The sequence below is a fragment of the Mauremys reevesii genome, linkage group 1 (genome assembly GCF_016161935.1).
Source record: "Mauremys reevesii isolate NIE-2019 linkage group 1, ASM1616193v1, whole genome shotgun sequence".
NCBI lineage: Eukaryota > Metazoa > Chordata > Testudines > Geoemydidae > Mauremys > Mauremys reevesii.
The window spans coordinates 178899484-178923149 of record NC_052623.1 but is presented as its reverse complement, the minus strand read 5'-3'; the positions used below and the strand labels follow the sequence as shown (position 1 = coordinate 178923149).

The 23666-nt window shown below is 42.0% G+C and overlaps 1 long non-coding RNA gene across 2 annotated transcripts; it reads right to left on the bottom strand.

Annotated features, from left to right (window-relative positions):
- Positions 1 to 2823: 2823 nt before the first annotated feature.
- Positions 2824 to 18623, bottom strand: LOC120396928. 2 transcript variants are annotated; one of them, XR_005593546.1, is made up of 4 exons: positions 18512 to 18623; positions 18001 to 18057; positions 15554 to 15614; positions 2824 to 3038 (listed from the first exon to the last, which is right to left on the bottom strand). It is a non-coding gene; the product is annotated as an uncharacterized LOC120396928 (long non-coding RNA). The 2 variants fall into 2 exon arrangements; XR_005593545.1 differs by lacking the exon at positions 18512 to 18623 and having other exon boundaries at positions 18001 to 18111.
- Between the last annotated feature and the right edge of the window lie 5043 nt (positions 18624 to 23666).

Genomic DNA, 23666 nt, shown 5'->3' with positions numbered 1-23666 from the left:
TTTGTTTACTCTCCAAGGAAACTTTTTCCTAAAGCAAAGATCCCACTGATTTCTAAGGCCCTAGATGATCCCTTTCAAAAAGATGTTTTAAAATATTTTAGAGATGTGTCAGTATATCTAATTTGGTATATCTACTTCAGCTGAGACTGTCTAGACATTATATAAATGGCACTCACTCATATTTAGCACAAATAAATGTGTATTAAATTACATAATAAGAGAGCAAATGTCTTTTCTCAACAAACTGTAAGGTTCACTTCTTTTTATCAATAAGTATGTCTTTTTCCTGTTCTGTGTCCTTCCTTGATGTCTGTCTTTTTAAAATCTTCACACTTTTTCCATTGGTGTGTGTGTGTGTGCACTCTTTTGTGCATGCATAGCTTACCTATTACACTTGTACATTTCCAAGGGGATGAGTCTCACTGAGAACTTGCCTCTTTGTTAATTTGCATAAATAAAAGAGAAACAGTTACAGGGGTTTTTTTAAGTCTGCATTCAAAGACTTGCTGTTTATAGGACTAAGATTACTCCATTTCACTGGTATAAATCTGAAATAACTTCACTATATTCAATGGATATAAACCAGCCCATCTCACTCCAGTCCTTTGCCATGTGCCTGAGCAGAAGACCTCTCTACTAGGAGCAAAGTAAGTCCAACGTTCAATCTCAGCTAGTGGTGTGCATACAGCACAAGGGACCAGACTAAAGCAGATGAACTCGCGGTACTGGTCTCTGCTTTGGTCCGCGATGCTGTGATGTAAAGCTCAGACGTAAAGTGAAACTTGCTGTTGTTGGGAGTAAAAACTTAAGTAAAACCAAAATAAAATAAAGTTTGGCTCCTAAATCCATAAACAAACAACTAATTAAGGCCCTGATTCTGCATTGTGATTCATAAGGGTGGTCTGCTGCTCTTAAACAGAGCTCCACTGAATTCAGTGGGACTCCAGGAGGGTGTGGCTGTCTACCTGGATGGACCGCACACTACAGGATTGGGGCCTAAATGGCCTGTTTTTCAGAGGTGCTCAGACCCCACAGCTCTTATTGACTACAGTGAAGATAAGGCCCCCATGTCTGACAAAGATCTGTACAGTATATTTCACTTTGAAGTCTGCTTCTAAGCAGATATTCTCTACCCCATGCTTCTGGTTCTGGGAAAATAATCAATTATTGTGAGGTAGAGGGAAAGTGATCTAAATTACAAGTATTTCAGTTTGGAGTTGTTTCCAGCTTTAGATGGCCATTCTGCTTGTTGGGTTTTTCATTTTAATGAAACTGATTCCCTGGTCTCTAACACATCTCCTTTCATTTTCAGAAGCTAGTTCTCCAACTCCCAGTGCAGCCGGGATGGTGCAATATAACAACAGGAGGCATTACCTTGTTATGCCTTCTGAGTGCTCACTTGTTGAGGCTTTATAATACTCACTGGAAAATGTTTCTGTTGTATTTTGGAATGAATTACTCTGCCAGAGATGTACCTATTTAGCTTTCAGTCCATATAATCAAAAGTGCCATCTGAACAACTTAGGCTTGAGAAATAAATTTAGAGCCTGAAGTGTGGGGCAGTAAGTCTGAGAGTGAAACAAGATCTCACCCTTGTATTTTAATATATAAATAAATATGTATGTATATACACACACATTCAAGTGGTGTCATGACTGCCTCCATTAACAACACAGTGAGAACGAGGTGACCCTTTCGCATCTTGAATGATGAAAGTGACTCAAGTATCAAGTTCCAAGCATATTTGCTTCTCCTCACATCTACAGCAGGATGAAATTAGCAGCTGAGGTTTTGGCAGAAAAACCCTCTAAACGAGCATCCACAGGGGTGATGTTAGAAAAAATTCAAATCTATGCTGAACCATCCAATACTGCTGTTTCAAAGGCCTTGTATTTAAGGGAAAAGCAGAGCTGTGAGCATTTGTAAAAACCTTCCTGAAGAGCAATTTCTTTTGCTTAAACAACAACAACAACAAAGCCTCCTCTTCAAACTTGTGAGCCTACAGAGAGATTAATTAAAGTAAGTCAAAAGGAGAAATATAAACAGAGGGCGAAGACAGAGAAATTAAACACTTAAACATGTTTAGTTAAAAACAAGCCTTTCATTTGGCGCTTGCAAACTCTTTCCCCCAAATGCTCTTGTGTTCAGATAAAACTATTGAATTTCCAAATATAAATAGATAACTATTGGCAGCTTTCTGGCTTGCTTTTTTTATCCTGAGCCTAACGGGTGAGCAGCATCGAGTATGTGAGCTTTTCTTAGAGAGCCCAGAGGGACTTGCTCAGCAGCTTGTTGCAGCTTCAATAATAGGACTGTATAAGAAAATTAAAAAGAAAGGGTCTGTGTATTCAGCTTGGAACAGAATTGATTTTCTTCCCAGATTCAGCTACAAAGGCCTTGCTCCTACTCCTATGGAAGTCTTTGGAAATTTCTCATTGATTCCAGGGAGATCAGGCTTGGACCTTATATAACAATCTGCTCATGTTTGCTCCAGGGCCCTGATTTAGCAAACCAGCCCAATTAAGTAAAGGACTTAGGCACATGCTTGACTTTAAACACATGCTTAAGTGTTTTGCTGAACTGGGCCCTGAGCATAGGGGATATACCAGTGATGCCATTTAAAAAAATGTATTTCTGCCACAGGATAGCAAAATCAGCAACATCAGTTGATACTGTCAATAATAGAGCAGAGCGCGCAGGAATCTTGAGTCAATCATTTAATATTGATTATATCCTTGGGTCCTTTCTTGAAATATTTCAGTCAACCTTATAAGAAAAAAAGACCCCTTGGAAGACTTAAGGAGAAGAGCAGAAGCAGCTGGCAGCCCTCGGTAATTGAGGTTGTGGGTGCAAGTTGTTAGAGCTGGCTGCTAACATCCAACAAGTGGCTGGAATCGGCCATGCTGGGAGAGGTGTTGACTCAAAACATCCCCCAGAGATCCTCTGCTGGATAAATAAGGCTGCTGTCCTGTGGTGAACTTTCCGGAAGAGGTGGGTGTCCTGCCCTCCTATGGTGTTGAATCCTTCTGTCAGCCTACCTGCATGGTAAATGCATGGGGGTTAGTCTGCTTTCATCCCTTTCCATTCTCCATATCTGTAATGGTGAATCTGGCCCATTGATGCAAGAAGCAATATGTTATCTTCAAAATAACTGTAACTGAGGCAGCAACAAAAATACAAATTTATAAGGGAAAGTGCCTCTTGACAGATACAAAACCACGGTTGTCACCACTAAAGTCTGCCCTCAAAGAGGAACCTTAGTTTCTGAAAGATTGGTCCTCCAAGGTGTTGATAGCTCGTAACGCCTATTGAACCAATCCCTGTCAAGGGCATTCATCACCTTGCAGGCCTGAGCCCTCAGGTATGTATCTTAGCCCTTTGAGCAGCTTGAGATGTTCAGATATGGCCACAGCTTCAGAACATTACACAATAGTGTGGAACAGAGAGCATTTTTTCTTTAAAAATCAGAAAAAATGGGTACTATCTCAGGACAAGATAGCTTCCTCTTGCAGTAAAGACAGCAAGAGAGGTGTTAGCAAATGGACACTTCCCTGAGGTACTCCTCGTGGACCTGCCATCCACCTCTGATCATTCATTTGGGGGTGGGCTTTGCCCCAAAAGAATAAGCGGCAGATCCACCCCAGATCTCACAGCCATCTGCATGGAGGTCAGTGTCTCCCCAATAACTCTGACTCCCTGATGTCCTATCCTGCTCCCTACTCATAACCAGGGACTCCCATAGCCAAACCTGTCCTTGGGACCCCCTCTTTTAGAAGGTTCCTCATGAAGGAAGGTGGCATATCAGGAAAGTTAATACAGCCTGCAGCTGTCTTATCTTTCCCTGGTAACTTCCATTACCAGTGGGAAAGCTAATACCAGTCTGGAGCAAGTGGTGGGGGATAGGTGTGGGGGCACCGTGTAAGGAAGTTGGAGGTACGATCTGGTCTTAGGTAACTTAAAGGTACCGAGTCTTTCCGTGTTTTCTCAGTAGTCCGTTTTTACTGAGAGTCTGCCACATTTCCAGAAGAGAAGTCAAAAGGGCTCAGCTAATCTAGTCATCTGAGGCAGAATAGCCACGTAATCATTATTTATATTCCCTCAGTCCAGAATTGCTATTAAGTAAAATGACATTTTCATAGGATGGGAATTTTATTTTTGAATAGTGTTTCTATATTGTTTTCTCAGCTTTGTCAGTGTGAAGTAAAGCAAGGAGACGCACTATGGAACAATAAGGCAGCAAGTTGGGTGGAATACCAGCACAGTCAGGTATGCAGCGGGGCTTGAGAATGTGTTTCCTACTTGAAGTCTACCTAGCAAATATTTCTTTCCTTTGTATGTCTGCTTCAGCCATCTTGTACAGCATGGAGAGCAATGTTTTGCCGCACAGAGGGAACAAAAGGAAGGTGTACAGGAATAATTGTTAGGTAGAGTTGTTTAGCCTAAGCTATGGAAAAATTTAATTTTATTTAATCAGGAAAAATATTTTTGAGAGCATAAACAAAGGATTCAGGAGCCCTGGATGTTATTTTAATCCTTGGGAAAGTTCAAGGCCAAACTGCAGATGGAACAATGAGACAAAGGGTTTGAGGTTATTGTTGACATTGTTCTCCTTCAAAAAAGCTTTCGGATGAAAATGGAGAAGTCCTTTGAGGAGTGTCACCCTCCCGTTCTGAGGTTTGCTGTAAATATTGGGAACTAAAAAAATAGAACAATGTCTGAAAAATAAGCGACTGCCTATAAAGTAACATAGAGACATAGAAGAATAGATAGGAATGCTGTCCACCAATTCTGCTCCCACTCACAGGAAATTGTGTCATCTGATCCTAAGTTTTGATCCCTAACTGTTGCTCCAGAGGAAAATGAAATATTCTAAAATGTCCCTCACTGTGCCATGCAAGAAAATTCATTTCCAGCCCCCAAATTGATAATCACTAGCACTTTCTGCATGTCAGCATAATGACTATAGCTAAGCACATAATCCCATTTCTACATAGAGCACCTTGGATGCTCCAACGGTTGTCAATTTAATTTCTTACAGTAAAGTTGTGGTAAGGTAGATTCTACCAGCCCCTCTGGTCACACAACTTTAATGTAGATGACCTCCTGTGGCAAAAAGGGTAAGCAAGCAATGTGAATGACCAGTGCGTAATTTTATTTCTATTTCTGTTGTGGTTGGATGTTTACCCACCCCTCTCTACAGGACTTTGGCTGGCTGGCAATCCCATCTCTTTTCCAAAAGGTGCCAAGAATTCTTTTATTCCTGCATTTTGTTCAGTACATTCATAAATTATAAGGCCAGAAGGGATGACTGTGATAATCTAGTCTGACCTCCTGTGTAATAGAGGCCTTAGGACTTCCCTGAATTGATTCGATTGAACTACTAAAACATGTCTTTTTTTTTTTTAATGCATCTTGATTTGAACATTTCCAGTGATGGAGATTTCACTGCAGTCCCTGGTGAATTGTTCCAATGGTTAATTACTGTCACTGTTAAAAAAAACTGTGCTTTATTTCCAGTCTGAATTTGCTTGTTTCAACTTGGTTTGTTCCTCTGACTGGGCAATCTCTGGCTACTTTCCAGCTACTTTTTTTTAACCTTTTCTGGAGAACCAGCTTAGTCTTATGCTGGCCCAGGATTGAGAAGAAACGAATATAGAAAAGGCACCTTTGTATTCTCTTTTCTGGAACTCCATTCAACAACCTTTGGCCACAGCTCACAATCTGTCCCCAAGTTGCTTGCTTGGTAGTACAATGTATTACTTTTAGTGTCTGGATGGTATGACCCACAGGTCTCAAACCCAGGTCTATAGAAGTCATAGGAGCAGCCACACTCCAACCTTCCACTTAGCAGCCTGCTGATGGAGACTTAACTGGGAAACACAGAGCTCTGCCCTAGCATGAGGCTCCACCCCTGAGGTCCAATTGGCAGAGCCCCAGAGCAGCAGATTGGCCCATTGGCCCTACTTAAAACAGCAGCAGGAACAGGCAGCTGTCTGAATACCTGACTTCCATTCTGCTCCCCTAGCACAGCCATAGGTGCTGGTGGAACACACACACACACACACACACACACACACACACACTCACTCACTCACTCACACTCTCTCTCTCTCTCACCCATCACATAGAGGATTTACAGTTTCATTCAGTGGTTCTCAGCACCCCCACTATACAAATAGTTCCAGCACTCCTGCTGGTATCCTGACTGGGCTTGACTCCTGGCATCTGACTTGTGGTTCCTGACCTCCAGTTTGTCTCCTGCTTCTGGTCTCCTCACCCAGCTGACTCCTGTCTTGCAATTGTGGACTCTGGCTCTGACCACTAATTCTGGCTGCTCACAACCTGGCTGTAACACTGGACAAAGTTGTCTATTCTACTCTCAGGTACAAAGCATGCAGAAATGTATATTGACATATCTAAGTTTACAAAGGAATTGACATGCTAAATATTAGATGGCTAACTCATTTTCTTGCCTCTTCCAGTGGGGGTGGGAGGGGAAAGACTCATCTATTGTAGAGACATAAAGCTACCATAATGGCCTTGGTCAACTGTGTAATGCTATAAAATGAAGACAGAAATTCTTCCTGGCTCTTTTCTGTTTACACCATTATTCATGAGAGGTGATTTGCAATTGAGTTTAGAATCAAGCCTTGCAAATGTTTTTCCCTTCATGCCTGCTCAATAGTCTTTCATTTATAAAGAATTTTCAATACACTCTTAAAGTAAAACTAAATCTCGGGAAGCTCAATAGCTAACAAAACAAATTAATAAAAGAACTAGGAGAAGATTTGGGTGTCTTCCCTATGAAGAACAACAAATATGGCTTATAAAACTATCAAATGCAGCACAGTCATTATGCCTGCCTTACTGTGTATTTATATCATTTCAGAATTTATCAGAGCTATTGATTGGGTGCAAGGGCAGTAGCAGTAAAATATTTGTCTGAAGGCTGACAGCAATATTCAGCCATTGAAGGAACTCTTTTATCCTGAGGTCAGTTATTCTACTGTGTCTGCCCGTTGAACCCTCCAGTAATTTTCAGTATTCAAGATTCAGCATTTTTGCTTTTTTAACCTTGTAAGTAAAAAGCAGCTGTTGAATGGGCTGGACTCACAGAGAAGAAGTCTTCAGCTGGCTGACCTCCTCTTCAGTAACCCATCCTCTGAGAATGCCTGGGTTTCTCTTTGGAGAGATCCTGGGAATGAATGAAAAGCTACCCTAGCTTTTGTAAGTGTTCTGTGAATGGGCTTCCAGAGTGAAGTAGGCTTCTTCTAGATTCATGCTAGCCTTCTTCACTGTACATGTATAGGTGGTTGACCTCCATAGTAAGCATGATACTTTTTATGGATTGTTGTCCTGAACACCATTACTGAAAATGTATTTTTGTGCGTGGGAGGTGGGGGTTGTTTTGTTTCTTGGTAATAAAACATTCTATTACCATTCATATGAAAGGAATTTAATAGGCTTTCAATAATCTGGAAAGTAAGTATGTTGTTTGCATGTTTTTTGCATTCATGAATATTAGACTTGGGTGAGTATGTTAATCAAATGTTGGCAGTGATATTCAGCCTTTTTCTGTTCATTGAAATTCTTGGATATTTACAAAATTTAGGGGAGGGGGTCACAATTTTTGCCTAAAAGCTTATTTGGGGGGGGGGGTGAGTCAGCCTGTAGTTTGGCTTTGTGAATCAGTTAAAATTAGTTGTCATTTAGTAGTTTCATTAATTATTTCCAATTTTGTAAATTATTTGTCCATGTGTAGCTTCTGATTCGTATCAATTAGTATTTCAGCTTCTGTGTTTTGATTATTCAGAGAAACAATTTTGGATTATTTTATTGATGAACATTCATGTGAACAAAATCCCCTTATGTACAAAATTTTGCAAAGAAAATGGAAAGTGGGTTCACAAACACAATAAACAGAAATATGTATTCAGTTGCTGAATAACAAAAAATGTTCACTCTTTCCCAATTCCAGGCTCCCAAAGTGAAGCATATGAGCAGTTCCATCGGGTTGAATGGGACTACTGGCATACTTAATGTCAGGCATATGCTTAAGGGCTTTGCTGGACTCGTGCTCTAGTAAATATGTATGCATATAAATACACCATTGTCCGAATTAGATTGCGGTTCGTTACAGCTTGGTATTGAGTGAGGAAAAACAGGCAGGACCAGAATAACAGTGAAAAGCCAAGTGGCTGCGTTTATTTAGGGATAATATACAACTTGCTGGGGGGGGGCAACAACTGGCTGGGATGGTATCAAAAGTAAAACACAGTAATAATATACTTTATACTGCTCACCACACCACCAAATAGATAGGAATCGGGTTCGTCAGAGCGTGCCCGTGCTACACACAGAGAAGAGAGACGGGCCATGCCTGCCCTCACACTTTTTTGCTTTCACACCAAGGGTAAGTGTGTGGCAGCTGCAGCTGGCTGCAGAGATTCCACTCACACAGGGGACGGGAAGGGAACCCCTTGGTCAGCAATCAATCCAGGTGGAGACAGACTTCCTCCTCATTCACGACAAACACAGACAGAGCAGTGAACACAACACAAAAAACAGTTTTTCAACAACAATAACAATACAAATAATTAATTAGCTACAAGCTAGCAAAAAATCAATTCTCAATAATACAATCCCTGATATCCTGATAGAGATAGAGTAGACAAGTTAGAAAAGAAAAAAAATAAGAGGCTAGATAATGAGACTTTCTTTCAGAAAAAAAAAAACAACACCTCCAGCGCAGCTGACCAGCAGAGCAGACAGACAAAGCATGAGGATCGGGCTGAAGGGATCGGGTCCAACGACGCGAATCCAAATGATATGACACGACGGCACTTTTGGGGAGAGAGACCCGAGGATCGTGATCAACAGGTGATCAGGTCCTTCATGCGTCTCATTCCCTCGTGTCAGCGTCTGATTGGCTCCCTGGTCCTCTCCTCTTCAGGTTTTCAGCTGTTGCCACCCCCCACGGGAAGAATTTGCACACGGCACACTGGTTTGACAGTAAACAAAACTGACCCCTGACTGACTGGGTCCAAAAAAAAAGGAAAAAGTGAGTCGCTGGGAACTAACTAAGGCTCTGTATGCAGTACTGTGGGGAGTTGTTAGCCTGAGCCTGACCCTCAGACCAGCGACAAAAACAGGTAAAACCCAGGTTCAGGCCTTCATCATACACAGAACTAGCCTGACCTTAGATGGCCCCAGAACCAAAACAAAAACAAAAAAAAAAAAACAAAAAACACAAGAGCACAACTTGACTTGGTTGATTACCAGCAGTTTACCAGAGTTTTTTTTTTTTTTTGTCTCTCCAATACAACAAGAATCCAAAAAAAAATGGAGACTACCTGTCCTTTTAAGATTGGACATAGAGAGCCATAACTATGAATCGGATTGCGACAACCATGTGGTGGTGGTACCCATGTGGTAAATTGCATTTATCATGCACTCTAGACCACCTCACCTTCCTACTAATCCATCTCCCTTGGGATTTATTCTAACATCTCAAATCTATGGACAGCTTCAAAGAGTTATTTAAAATACAGATGGGAAGTGTTTGCATCCTTCCACATTTTTTTACATCAGCCTGAGACCCAAAATAAGCTGTATTCAGTATTGGAGCAGTAATAGGTTTGAAGTCTAGTATCTTGCAATCAACGAAACCTACAATAAAAGCTTCACACTACAGGAAAGGGAAAATTCAAACTTTCTAATGGGCTGCAATATCTGTCACACCATCATCTTGGTCATCAACAGAGCCTGAACCCAGGGATCTCTAAGAGCCCCAATTCAGCAAAGCAGACAAATGCATGCTCCAATCCTTTGCTGAAACAGGGCATAGGTCCATTAGCCTAAAGTTGTAGCAGAATCGTATCTCCTGTGAATTGAGCACAAAGAGGAACATGTTACACACGCTGACCAGGGAGTTACATATGTCCTCTGGATGGAGGAAACTCTTCCTGAGTGTCTGAAACCTATAGCTAAGGCCCTACTAAAATCCTTATCCATTTTGGTCAATTTCACAGTCATAGGGTTTTATTTTAAAAATAATACATTTCATTATTTCAGCTATTTAAATCTGAAATTTCATGATGTTGTAATTGTGGGAGTCCTGACCCAAAAAGGAGTTGTGGTGAGGGTCACAAGGTTAATGGGGGGGATTGCAGTACTACTACCCTTACTTCTGCGCTGCTGCTGGAGGCGGCAGTGCCTTCAGAACTGGGCAGTTGTAGAGTGGTGGCTGCTTGCCAGGAGCCCAGCTCTGAAGGCAGCAGCAGTGCAGAAGTAAGGATGGCATGGTATGGTATTGCCACCCTTACTTCTGTGCTGCTGCCTGCAGAGCTGGGCCCTCAGTTAGCAGTCGCCACTCTCTGGCTGCCCAGCACTGAAGGCAGCAGTGCAGAAGTAAGGGTGGCATTGTATGATATTGCCAGCCTTACTTCTGCGCTGCTGATAGTGGGGCACTGCCTTCAGAGCTGGGCACCCGGCTAACAGCCGCCGCTCTCCGGTCACCCAGCTCTGAAAGTAGTACAGAAATAAGGGTGGCAATACTGTGACTCCCCTAAAATAACCTTGTGACCCCCTCTGCAATTCCCTTTTGGGTAAGGACCCCCAATTTGAGAAACTCTGGCCTCCCCCGTGAAATCGGGTCTTTTGTGTGCTTTTACACTATACTATACAGATTTCCCGGGGGGAGATGAGATTTCACGATCTGTGATGTGCTTTTCATGGCCAGGAATTTGGTAGGGCCCTACCTACAGCCATCTCTTTAGTTATTTAGGGCCAAATACTGAGAAATGGGGACTAGCTTAAACCCACTGAAGTTTGTGGGGTTTAAAGAACTTGACACATCTCAGGATTTAGCCTGTGCTACAGAATTACTCTTATGCAGAATTATTTAAAGAGAATGAAGGGTGATCACATTCATTACACAAGTGACAAAAACATCTTTCAGCTTCTATTTGGCTTCAGTGTGAATAGCCTTATTGGGTATTTCTCCACCTCCTCCCCCCCGCACCTCAAATCTGTATAGTTCAGCTAGACCCATTCTGTTTATAGAAAATCCTTTCAACAAACAACTTTCAAAGTATGACTGTGTTTTTACATTACTCTTCAAGATCCCATATAAACCTACCTGGAATAAACATTCCTAGATGGCTTTAAATAGCTGAAAACATTTATTTGAATCTTCATTTCCCACATTTAAAATATAACAGTCAATCTGACAAAGTACTTTCTTTTCTTACTCTTTTTTTTCTCTCTACTTATCAGTAATAAAGCCCTACTAAGGATTATCTTAATCACCAAATTGCTGATGTCTACTTTAAAGAGGACTCTTGGATTATTTTACTTAATGTACTCTTTTAAGTATCTAGTGACGTCTTTGCCCTTGACTCAGACATTTAACCAAAGGACAAAATTCTTCTGTCTGGGGAGATCCTTTTGCTCAGCTTCAGATTTACTGTACATCAGACTGATCAGGGAGTGAAGACTCTTGTGAGTTTCTTTCCTATCACAAAAATATACTTCCAGTGCATGGATCAATCTGGCTGTAGAAGAGTTTGGAAAATCTACTCTGCCCAAAGCCAACATTCACCCAACAATGTAGCCCTAGATTTAAACTAACTAAAACCGTGTTCACTCATTTCATGATGCATTATTCTGACTTCCATGTGCAGAAGGGCTCCTCTATGCTTTCCTTACCTGAAACTACATTGTTAGCATGTTCTGGCCCACATTGCTAAATTTGAGTTTCTTCCACAATGGTATGTCCTCAATAATAGTTTTAATATGTCACAAAAAGGCCAGAGATCATGTAACTTCTGTGCACTCTGGTAAATTATATTGATAGTAGCCAAGACAATTGTCTTTAAAAAGCAAGCAATAGGATTGTGTTGTGTGTGACATGGTGCAGTTTATGGTATATAACATTTTGCCTTTTGCTGAGAGACACACCGCAGGTCACAAGGTGAAAAACTCATTTCTGAATTTTGGATGAACAACCTGTGTCTCCTCTCTATCATTATACAATGGTAGAAATTGGTGATGTAGAAGACTAGTCAGGCCACCTAGTCCATCGCCTGGCATTGCTGGATCATTCACTGCATTATACAGTATTCCATATGTTAGTGCAGTAGAGTAAAACCGTAAAAAAATTCAAACTTGAGGGCCCAAACTTACACCACAAAATCTATATTTTTGTTATATTTCGGCATCTGTAAAAGTGGCTTGATTTTTTTTAACTGGAAAGAATCAACTGCTCCCATTGAATTTTTAATCTAGCAATTAAAAGGTTAATTATCTCTGGATCTGTGTTAATTAAAATGCCTTATTTAGCTGCCTAAAGTTTTTAGGCACCCAAGTTTGAAAATGTTGGCCTTAGTCGCTTGAAGAAGTGATTAGTGGAACGTGTGCTGTGTTTGAAGCTAGATACTGTTTTGATTTCTGTCACTCCTTGGAAACCTTTTCTTTGTTTCATACAAAGTGATAAGGATATCCAAGTAGGTGCTTCGTGATTTTGCAATAGAAAACTCTTTTATTATAAAGGAAAGAATACAGAATTCAGAACTCAAGATTGTTTGGTATCCCTGGAACAACAGCTGGATGGTTTTGTCTTGATAAACATTGTCATTTTGTCTTGCTTCTATATGGTTTGTGCTATTCAATGGGCAATGTTAGCCATTTATTTCGTACCAATAATATGACATTTCAGGTGTCCAGAAATACTTTTCTGCATCGATGAACTGAGAGAGGTTTCTGACAATTATCGTTCAGCACAGAAATCAGCCTACTGTATAAAGCACATATCTAGCATATATGTAACAAGACCTCTCAGCAATACAGAGAAGGCTGAATTAAGTATTGTTCAGAGAACAGAAAGTTAGAGGAATAGTGAGTTAGAATGGTCACTGGACTGGGATTCAGGATTAAATTTAAAGACTTCCTTGGTGACACTGGGCAAGTCACTTATTCTCTCTGTGCCTCCATTCCATATCTGTAAAGTGGGGGTAAAATGCAGTCTTGTTTTGTACAGCACCTAGCACAATGGGGTCCCTACTTCAGATGGGACCATTAGGTACTACTGTAATGCAAAAGAATAGTAGTCAATAAAGTGAGAGAGTGGTGCACTCTACTAAGCTCAAGTGAGCTTGGCTTTGTGACTTTAAGAAATGAACCATAGGAGACATGAGAATGAAGGATAAGGAGTGAGACACTTCAGCCACCAGTAGACCTTACATAGTCAGTTTTCAAAGATTAATAGCTTGTGCGAATCTGATAGTAGGATTTTGCCATAACAGCTGCAGCACATAGTTGGTGAACTGTATTTCTCAGACCTAGCTGTTTAATGGACAGGATTTAAAGACTATTTGTTTGCATTCCCCACTGTGACACTTTAAGCTTTGTCAGCTTGGTCACTCCATAGCCACATCCTTAGTTTTTCCAAGTGATACACAGAATACTTTTTCTAACTTTAGAATATTGTATACCATCTCTATTCCCTTGCAAATTGTAAACACTCATTATTGTATAGCCGTGACTCTTTAGAGGCCTAAGTGTTTTCTTGTACCTTTAGAAAAACCTAGAACAAGTTTTAGTTTAAAAAAAAACTACAGAAGACATAATATATGAAATGTTTCTATTTTTTGTGCATAACTGAAATCTTGTGTACTTATCCTTGGTGGTCGTGCTTCTGAACTGCTTACTTAATCCAAAATCTCATTGATGTGAAGTTATTTACTCCCAGGCCTGCTATATAGGGCTAAATACTTCTTATCTAGGGTTAATTACTTTGTTTTCTATAGTGCCACATGGTACTTTTGGTTTGATAAAATATATCAGTCTACACTTGGTAAATAATCTTCAACCTAAACACCATTAAAAAAGTAAATTTAAAATCCATTAAAATTTGTTTGAGTTATTAGTGATATGTGGAATGCTTGTAACAGTGTAATAAACTTGCATATCAAGCAGATATTGAATTCTGTTGTCTTGAACATCGAGATTTATTGAACCAAGTGATAAATATTGAGTCAAAGCTGAGATTAATACTTACCTCAAGGGTCAATAAATTGTGATGTTCACTGAAATGTGAAGTCAATATGTGTATTGTTAATAGATTCATATTTTTTTCAACAGATATATCTTGAAATCTCTCTATTATGACCATGAATGTCCGAAGTGGCAGGGTTTTGTTTTGTTTTTTTTTTTGCGCCCAACTAATATTGTAAAGAAGGAAGATGAAGTTAGTGATCCAGAAGCAGAAAACTGCATCTCACTACTGAGATGCAGGTTGTAAGACAGATTTGCATATGTCATCTGATAGGCTCATTAAGGTGGAGAAAAACCCTCAAAAGATAGAGCTTTCTCAGGGGCTGGCAGAGGTGAAAGTAAGCTGGTACGCCCCGGTATGGTGTACTGGCAAGAGCCAGTGCGCTGTACTGGAGCGGCCCGGCTTCCTCAGGTGGCAATTTAAAGGGCCTGGGGCTCCCAGCAGCAGCGTGAGCACCAGGGCCTTTAAATTGCCACCAGAGTCCTGCTGCCAGAGCCCTGGAGTAGTAGTGGAGCTCCAGGGGCTATTTAAAGGGCCTGGGGCTCCTGCTGCCTCTATGCCCCCAGCCCTTTAAACCAATGCCGGAGCCCCCGGCTGCCGCTGCTACCCCAGGGCTCCGGTGGCTATTTAAAGGGCCAGGGCCGTAGCAGCGGCCGAGCCCTGGGCCCTTTAAACTGCTGCCGGAGCCCCCAGCTGCTGCTGCTACCCCAGAGGGGGAGGGCACTTACCCCCCCACCCCCGCCCCTTCCACCCAAGGCCCCATCCCTTCCGGGGGCCAGAGCCGGCCTCAACCCAACCCCATACCGGTAAGTCCCTATTTCTACTTTCACCCCTGGGGGCTGGCCCAAGACACTAAAATGAACTCCTACAGAAACTAAGGACCTTCACAAAGCTTGCCACTGCCTTCCACTCCAAGTGCAAAGTGCATTTCTTTGACTTAGTCTTCTTTAATATAAACATGTGTGTATGTGAGAAAGAGGTGGGGCGGGGGTTTAAAAATCCAAAACAAAACACTCCACTGCACACATTTCTCTCCCCTGATATTAGGCTATATCTACTTTACATACCAAGTGGTGTGTTGGGTATGTGTAGCTACATGCTGTAGTGAAAAGCAGGCTGCATCCACACTTTGGTGTGTAGCTACACTTGTTGGTGAAAGGTTCTGGCAGGTGGGAGGCAGCAGGAAAAGTTTTCAGCATCTCTTCCTTACCAGAACCTTTCTCTGAGCGGGTAAAGTCTCCAGCAGCTGGAAGGCAGCAGAACACTACACAGCTAAAAATAGCGTAGACCAGAAGGCATAGCTTGGGCAAGTAGAGAGCTGTGTAGGATATGTACTTAGGTACACACCCAGCCCCTTCAGGTGTGTATGTATTCTACTTTACTCACCTAAGCTGTGCCTCACTATCTGCACTGCCACTTAAACCCACATTACAGGGCCACCCTAGTACATATGCTACACACTACGGAAAGAAGCGTCCAGTATGTAGCCTTACTCACATTGCTTCATGCAGTACCGGAAGGTGCTCAGGAAATATGATGATGAATGTGGTGTAAGAACCTGTATAGAATAGAATAAAAATTGTTGTTGCTGAACTCAGGTTGAGTCAATCACAATGCAGTTATTTACTGAAGTGAATGGATTGTTTAACATTATGGCTGGTTGAAAAATGGGAATTCTTTTCCTTGGAAATTTTTTGGATGAAACAATTTTCATTTCACTTGAAATCTTCTCTAAAATTTGTGGATTATTTTTGGATGCAACAATTTGAAAATAAACTTCATTTTGAGTCTATTTGAAATGAAATTGTTTTGAATCAAATAGAATTGAAACAAACACACACACACACACACACACACACACACACTTTGGGGGTGGGGTTCATCCTTTCTCCCTTTAAAACAGTTTTCTTTTCAGCTCTCTCACTGGCTTTTTTCATGACCTTTTTTATATCACTTAACCACTTAAACACTTCTTGGTTTCTCTGTCAATAAAATAGGGATCATATTGCCTGCTTACCTACCTCTGTAAAGAGCATTCACCTTTCAAAGGGATTTGATAGCCTACTTCTTTCATGACCCTTTGAAAATCCCAGCCTAAAAGCTCTATAGAAGTATTATTAATGAGCTAGTGAAAATATGGCTGAAGACATTCCACCCCATGTTTTTATCAGAAGCTTATTGAAAAATGTATGCAAGTCCATTTTTTCTATTCATCCTTTTTTTTTTTTGTTGGGTTGAAAGGGGCTTTAATATACATGTCTTATACACTTGTATTTTTAAAAATTATCAGGCCCTAGTAGCCAACTCCCTAGCAAGCTGATTACCTCACAGATTCCACTGTGTATAAAAATGCATTATAATTTGTGCATTAGGATATTTTATGGTGACTATAATGTCTTATGAAGAAAATATTGTAAATTAAGGGACCAGCCTCAGACATTTCAAAAGGCAAGTAAGGACATTGGCTAATGATATGTTATTCCCTATCAGAGGTTAAATTCTTTTTCCTATTTTATAATATGACTTAGAAAGACACTGCATCATAAAGGAAATTAAATTTTAAAATTGCATTAAAATAACATTAATTGTCTAAGTTTAATGTATTAACACAAGGAAATTGAAACTTAAGCCTTTGCTGACTAAAATGTGTCTAGATATTGCAAGTATCAGAGGGGTAGCCATGTTAGTCTGGTTCTGTAGAAGCAGCAAAGAATCCTGTGGCACCTTATAGACTAAGTCTATAAGGTGCCACAGGATTCTTTGCTGCTTCTAGATATTGCAGTTCATATGGTATATAAAATTACCCACTGTCCTAAGATAGAGGATCGTATTAGTTGCAGTATGTAACACAAGGGAACAGTTAAAGCTGGAACATCAGCTTTATCTCTGATTTTTTTTTGCTTTTAAGGTTAAGTCAGACACAAGTGCTATTTTAATACATTTTGTACTTGATACTGTTTAAACTAACAGACATTTTTAAAAAAATCAGAAGCAGGAAGCCTGCCAAACAATCAGTGAGGCCACTGGATGATCAAGGTGCTCACAGAACCCTCAAGGAAGATAAGGCCATTGTGGAGAAGCTAAATTAATTCTTTGCATTGGGCTTCACTGCAGAGTGAAGTGGGGAATGGGGGAAGATTCCCATACCCAAGCCATTTTTTTTTAAGATGACAAATCTGATTGAGGTGTCAATAGAGGAGGTTTTGGAACAAATTAATAAATTAAACAGCAATGAGTCACCCAAGAGTACTGAAGGAACTCAAATATGAAATTTCAGAATATTAACTATGATATGTAACTTTTCACTTAAATCAACTTCTGTCCCAGATGACTGGAGTATAGGTAATGTGGTGTAAATTTTTTTGAAAAGGCTTCAGAGGCAATCCTGGCAGTTACAGGCTGCTTAAGCCTAACTTCAGCACCAGGCAGTGTCCCTGGGTTTTTTATTGATTTTAATCTTCGAATCAGCCGTAGCATTTGCATTCCTCACTTGTCCCAAGGCACAAAAAGAGTCCTCTTAACACACATTGCAAGTCTGCATTAGAAATATTTATTTGGTACATGTGCTGGCCACTGCTTCCCACAGCCTCCATTGGCCTGGAGTGGGGAACCGCGGCCAGTGGGAGCCGCAATTGGCCGAACCTGTGGACGTGGCAGGTAAACAAACTGGCCCAGCCCACCAGGGGCTTTCTCTGAACAAGCGGCGGACCGACTTTAAGAACTACTGGTCTAGTTTACTTGGTCCTGCCTCAGTACAGGGGGCTGGACTTGATGACTTCTTGCGGTCCCTTCCACTCCTACATTTTATGATTCCATGAAAACAGAGAAAATGGAATTAAAACACAAGAAACAGTTTTCTTAGAATATGTAGATTTACACTTCTTGTGCACTAAATTAGGTAAGGTGTTTTCAGCTCAGTTATAAAGGAAAGATGAATAACTTACATCTCTTAAAAGCAGATTCCTCTCCACTATCCTTGTGGTCAGGTTGTCAGCATGACACTGTTGTTCAGAGATCAACAATTAGTAACTCCCTCCTGTGTCCAGAGATCTCTCTTGTTGAGCACACTTGTCTCATGTCTCTTTCCCCATTCTAGGGCCATTATACCAGCTTTCCAAATGTCTAGTTACCTAAATACACAATAGAGTTTGGAGTTGCTGTTTTGTTTATCATAGAATATCAGGGTTAGAAAGGACCTCAGGAGGTCATCTAGTCCAACCTCCTGCTCAAAGCAGGACCCATCCCCAGACATACTTTTTGCTCCAGATCCCTAAATGGCCACCTCAAGGATTCAACTCACAACCTTGGATTTAGCAGGCCAATGCTCAAACCACTGAACTATCCCTCCCCTTGATGAACCATTGGTGATACAAAGATATTTAACAATTATTACTAGCTGTCTTTCAAAGTCTTAACAACCTTGCTTAGATACTAGCTTTCAGAGCCTGAGGCTACCTTGGCTGTTTGTATCCAGATTTGGTCAGACCTCTTGTTGAAATCCCCTTTCTCCAAGACACATGAATTATAGATAGGTCTCCAGACATCTCACATCTCATTTATAGTGCAGCCGTCTTCCTGTAAGTATAAATTTTAACAAGAAATCCAAAATAAAGACTGGGAATCTTTAAAGGCAGCATATTAAGGCCTGAGGTAGCTGGATTTTTCAGGAAAAGGAGAAACAGTCCTCTGAGATACCATGGTCTGTGGTCAAGCCTATGATCATTTCCAGCTACAATAATACTATTGACATGAAATGCATAGATAGATAGATTACTCCTGGGAGAATTCTGCACCACTGCGCAATGCAGAGCTTTGCAGAAATTAATGCTGTGTGAGCAGAATTTCCTTTCCCCCAGAGAAATGGGCTGCAGTGCTGCTAGCTACCACTAGGGTCCCAGCAGAGCCCAGCTCACACATAGAAGACAGTGCTAGGAGGAGGTAGAGGGAGCTAGAGGCTTCCTGGCAGCTGCTGTTCCAAGCATGCCCTGAGGAAAGGAGAGGACAGTGAGCAGGAAAATCTGTGCAAGCCTGGGACTGAGCATCAGGCCGTTTCTCCCCCTGGATCTCGGGGGGATAGAGGGATGGGTGTTTGGGCTGCAGAGGGCCCATGGCTGGACTGGGGGGGGGACGCTGTAGGTATCTGGGCAAGGGTGGCCCTGTGGCTGGCCTCTGGGGGAGGGGAGGTATCTGGGTTAGGGTAACCCCGTAGCTGGGCTCTAGGAGGGAGAAGGGGGCAGAGAAACAGGAACTGGGTTGTCATAAGGGTTTCTTTAACTCTCTACTCCTGGGGGAATTTTTGTGTGTGTCTGTATTGTTACAGACATACTTGCTGACAGGTATTTTAAAATAAATTACCAACAAAATTGAAAGTGGCATGATTATACAGTGTTATTTTGACAAATACAGTTTGCAGAATTTTAAAATTATGTGCGCAGAATTTTTAATTTTTTTGGCACAGAATGCCCTCAGGAGTAATAGATTTTAAACCAGCATAGCTAAACAATAGGATTGCCTTTAATGTATACTCTCCTTTCAGGCACTTAAGGCTGTGGTGGAGAGAGATGCTTCTTCCCCAACCCCGGACCTGCCATGGCAGGGAGAGGCGCCCCTCTCCCGGCCCCAACCCAGCCCTGGCTTGGACCTGCCACAGACAGGGAAGAGACATCCCTCTCCTGGCCCCAACCCAGCCCCAGCCCAGACCTGCCGTGGACAGGGAAGAGGCATCCTTCTCCCGTCCCCAACCCAGCCTGGCCCTGCCATGGATGGGGAAGAGGTGCCTATCCCACAGCCTCAGCCCCGGAGCTGCCGAGGTGGGGAGAGGCGCCTCTCCCAGGTACTGCTGCTGGGAGAGAGAGATGAGGAGAGTCCTGTCTCCCCACTGTAGCTCCAGGGCAGCATGCACTCCAAACCTCTCATCCTCAGTCCCACCTCAGAGCCCACACCCCAAGCAGAGCCCTCACCCCTCCACCCCAACCCTCTGGCCCAGCCCTGAGCCCTTCATCACTGGCCCCACCTGGATCCCACTCCCCCAGCCAGAGCCCTCACACCCTGCTCTCCAATCCTCTGCCCCAGCCCTGAGTCCCATCCCACACTCCGAACCTCTCGGCCCACCCCCACCACATGAATTTTGTTCCGTGCACCAATATGGAGGTGATGTGTCACACATCACCTCTGTATTGGTGCACATAACAAAACTCATTCCGCACGTGTGGCAAAAATTAGAGGGAACATTGGTAGTAATATAGTTACCAACACTCTCCGCTTCCCACAGACAATTCTCCTCACTGCCAGACAGTTATGTGTGCATTCTGAGGAGTATGTGAACTCTCTGCTTGTCCAACCTCATGCATACCCCACTGAACATATGCACACGCAGAAATAGTCACTCGATCTTGGGACAGACACACACACCACTTACCCACTATTTCTCTAGTGCTTCCCACCCAATGGAATGAAGGGGAATTGGGATTCACTAATGAGAGTCTTCTGTGATTGCCATGGAGTGGCTGGTACTGAAGATACAGGCAGTAGCAGTGTAAATCTTTATTCCCGTTAGAGAGCGGGACTCGGTGCAGCAGCAGCGCATATCTGCATTTAGCAACAGTGAGTCACTGAAATTATGCTACATTTGCTCTTATCTGGGAATAACTGTAGCTGTTTGGGACCTGAGTGGATGAGACCCTTGCCTCTCTGGGTACCCTACTAAGCTGTTGCTCCTTTGACACCTGCCAGTGCTGAAGAGCTGACTGCAAGAGCCAGGTAATAATCCATAAGAATTAGCAGCCAGCCTGACAGAGGAGGGGGAAGCACTCAGCTGTGCAGTGCCATGGCTCCATGCTCGCCATGCTGCTACCTCAACACTCGGGAGCCAATGTGGTAGGTTAGTGAGAAGGGAACTTGATGCAACTGCTCAGAGTTCCAGAGCAAGGGGAGTTACCTTTATCCATGGATGGGTCAGGAACCAGTGGCTGTGAAAAAGTCTTGCATTTTGCTCTGAAAGTCATGAGATGTATGGGCATTCAAATCTCTTGCAGAAGTGAGTTCCATGGGTGTGGGCCAGGGCCTGGGAATGCTGTTTCCTCCTTCTCTTGTGTTTGACCCTTGTGATTGACAATTCTTTTCTTCATTGGGCACATAGCTGCTGAGGGGAATCAGGGAAGCCAAGGCTAATCACATGGAATATGTTGAAAAATAAGGGTCTAAGGCAGTGTTTCTCAAGCTTGTTAATATCATGACCCTTCATTCAAAGTCAAAAGTGTTCACAATGCCTTTACAATTATTATAAAGTAAGAGTAAAAAAGGTAGCACTGATAACAATTATAAGCCTGGAGAGAGAGTGAGTGTATGTGTGTGTGTGTGTGTGTGTTTTGAAAGGCTAACAGAGAATATTTGACCTTGAAGGTAAGGATAAGGGCAGGAAGTGGAGAAATCAAGAGTTTTCTTTGCTTCAGATTGTAATAACATTTTCAACACTTCACAGCCCTCTGACTGCCTTTCTTGACCTCCCTGGAGGTTGCAATCCACCAGTTGACAAACCCCAGTTAAAGGGTACTCAAGTGGGCACTTAAGCACAGATATATCCATGCTGGTCACCAAAACCCCCTATTGAGACCCCAGATGAAGTCTTTGCATTTTTTTTAAAAATTGGGGTAGGTATCTTGGATTAACTGAAATTGCTTTAAGTGATTAATGCACAAAAAAGCTAGTGCTATAACTTATTCTGAAGCGAATGAATACCCTACACAAATATAAAGACTACACTCAGTGGGAAGGCAGGCCTTGAACATAATGAATGGATTAACTATCAAAATAACAGCTAAAATTTAAATGTAGCTTCAAAGTTAAGGACTTGATACTGCAAACTTTTGCCCACTGGACCAGTTCTTACTCACGAGTCATCTCATTTATCCTCTGTGAACTGATCTAGTTCTTTTTTTAACCTTGTTGTAGTTTTGGTCTTCACAGTGTCTCCTGGCAGCAAGTTCTACAGATTGACTGTGCCTTGTGTGAAGAAGTACTTCCTTTTGTTTGTTTTTAAATCTGCTGCCCATTAATTTCATTGGGTGACCACTGGTTTTTGTGTTATGTGAAAAAGTAATTACCACTTCCTTATTCACTTTCTCCACACCAATCACAATTGGTATAGACCTCTATCATATCCCCCCCCGCCCTTAGTTGTCTCTTTTCCGAGCTGAAAAGTCCCAGTCTTTTTTATCTCCCCTCACACAGAAGCTGTTCTATACCCTTAATCATTTTTGTTGCCCTTCTCTGAACCTTTTCAATTCTAATATCTTTTTTGAGCTGAGGTGACCAGAACTGCACACAGTATTCAAGGTGTGGGTATAACATAGATTTCTATAGTGGCATTATGATATTTTCTGTCTTATTAGCCATCTCTTTCCTAATAGTTCCTAACATTCTGTTAGCCTTTTTGACGTCCACTGCACATTGAGCGGGTGTTTTCAGAGAACTATCCACAAGGACTCCAAAATCTTTCTTGAGTTGTAACAGCTAATTTAGACTCCACCATTTTGTATGTATAGTTGGGATTGTTTTCCAATGTGCATTACTTTGCATTTATCAGCACTGAATTGCCTCTGACATATTGTTGCCCAGTTACCCGGTACACTGCTCCCTAACACTGTCGTGTTTTGGTACCAGTTATGGACTGGCTGTAGACCTTCCATCTTAGTAAGGTACACACCAGATGTGTTCATCATGAGATTCTTTAGTACTCTGGCAGGTATGGCTGAGGTTCGTTTAAAGAAGGTATTTTAAACACAGCACTACCTACTAGCTGAACTGCATAATACAGGTTAGCATGCCATTATATCTCCCCCAATTTATAATATTTACATTATCATGCTATCTTTCAATGTCAGTATATATCAGTCTGTCTCTGAATCATAAAGGTGTTCTAATTACATGACCCAGGAGAGTAACAACTTGGTCATCTGGCTGTCTGTGAGTTACACTGACTGGCTGTGGTTGGAGCAGTAGGCCACACAGATGTGCTGGCCGCTGCTTCCCACAGTTCCCGTTGGCTGGGAACAGTGAACCGAGGCCACTGGAAGCTGCAGGCAGCCATGCCTGCGGACAGTCAATGGAAACAAAATGTCCCTCGGCCTACCAGTGGATTACCCTGATGGGACGCATGCCAAAAGTTGCCGACCCTGGTTCTAGAGTCTTTGAGTCATCATCTGCTTCTTTTTCTGCATCTGGCAGTGGTAGAGTTTACTGTGTTGATTGTTCTCTTTGATGAACAAACTGTAGATGCCAACAGTTTCTGCTGAACTCTCCATTGTCAGTCTCAATCACATACGATCTGAGCACTGAATTTTTTTCTTTATGACAGCTGGAGTTGTCCATCCTTTTTCTCTATCCAGTCTGACACCCAGTTCTAGACCCAGCAGTTCTCTAAGTGATGTCTGTTGCAAAAATATTTATAAGCTCTTCTAGCCTTTTTTCTGACTCAGCAATTCTCATCATGTCTGACCACTTTAAAGAGAGATTCTTGTCCAACGTTGGAACAGTAGTTCTGAGTTATCTTCCCATGAGGAGCTATGCTGGACTATATGCAGCAGGTGCTATTGGTGTTGATCTGAAACTC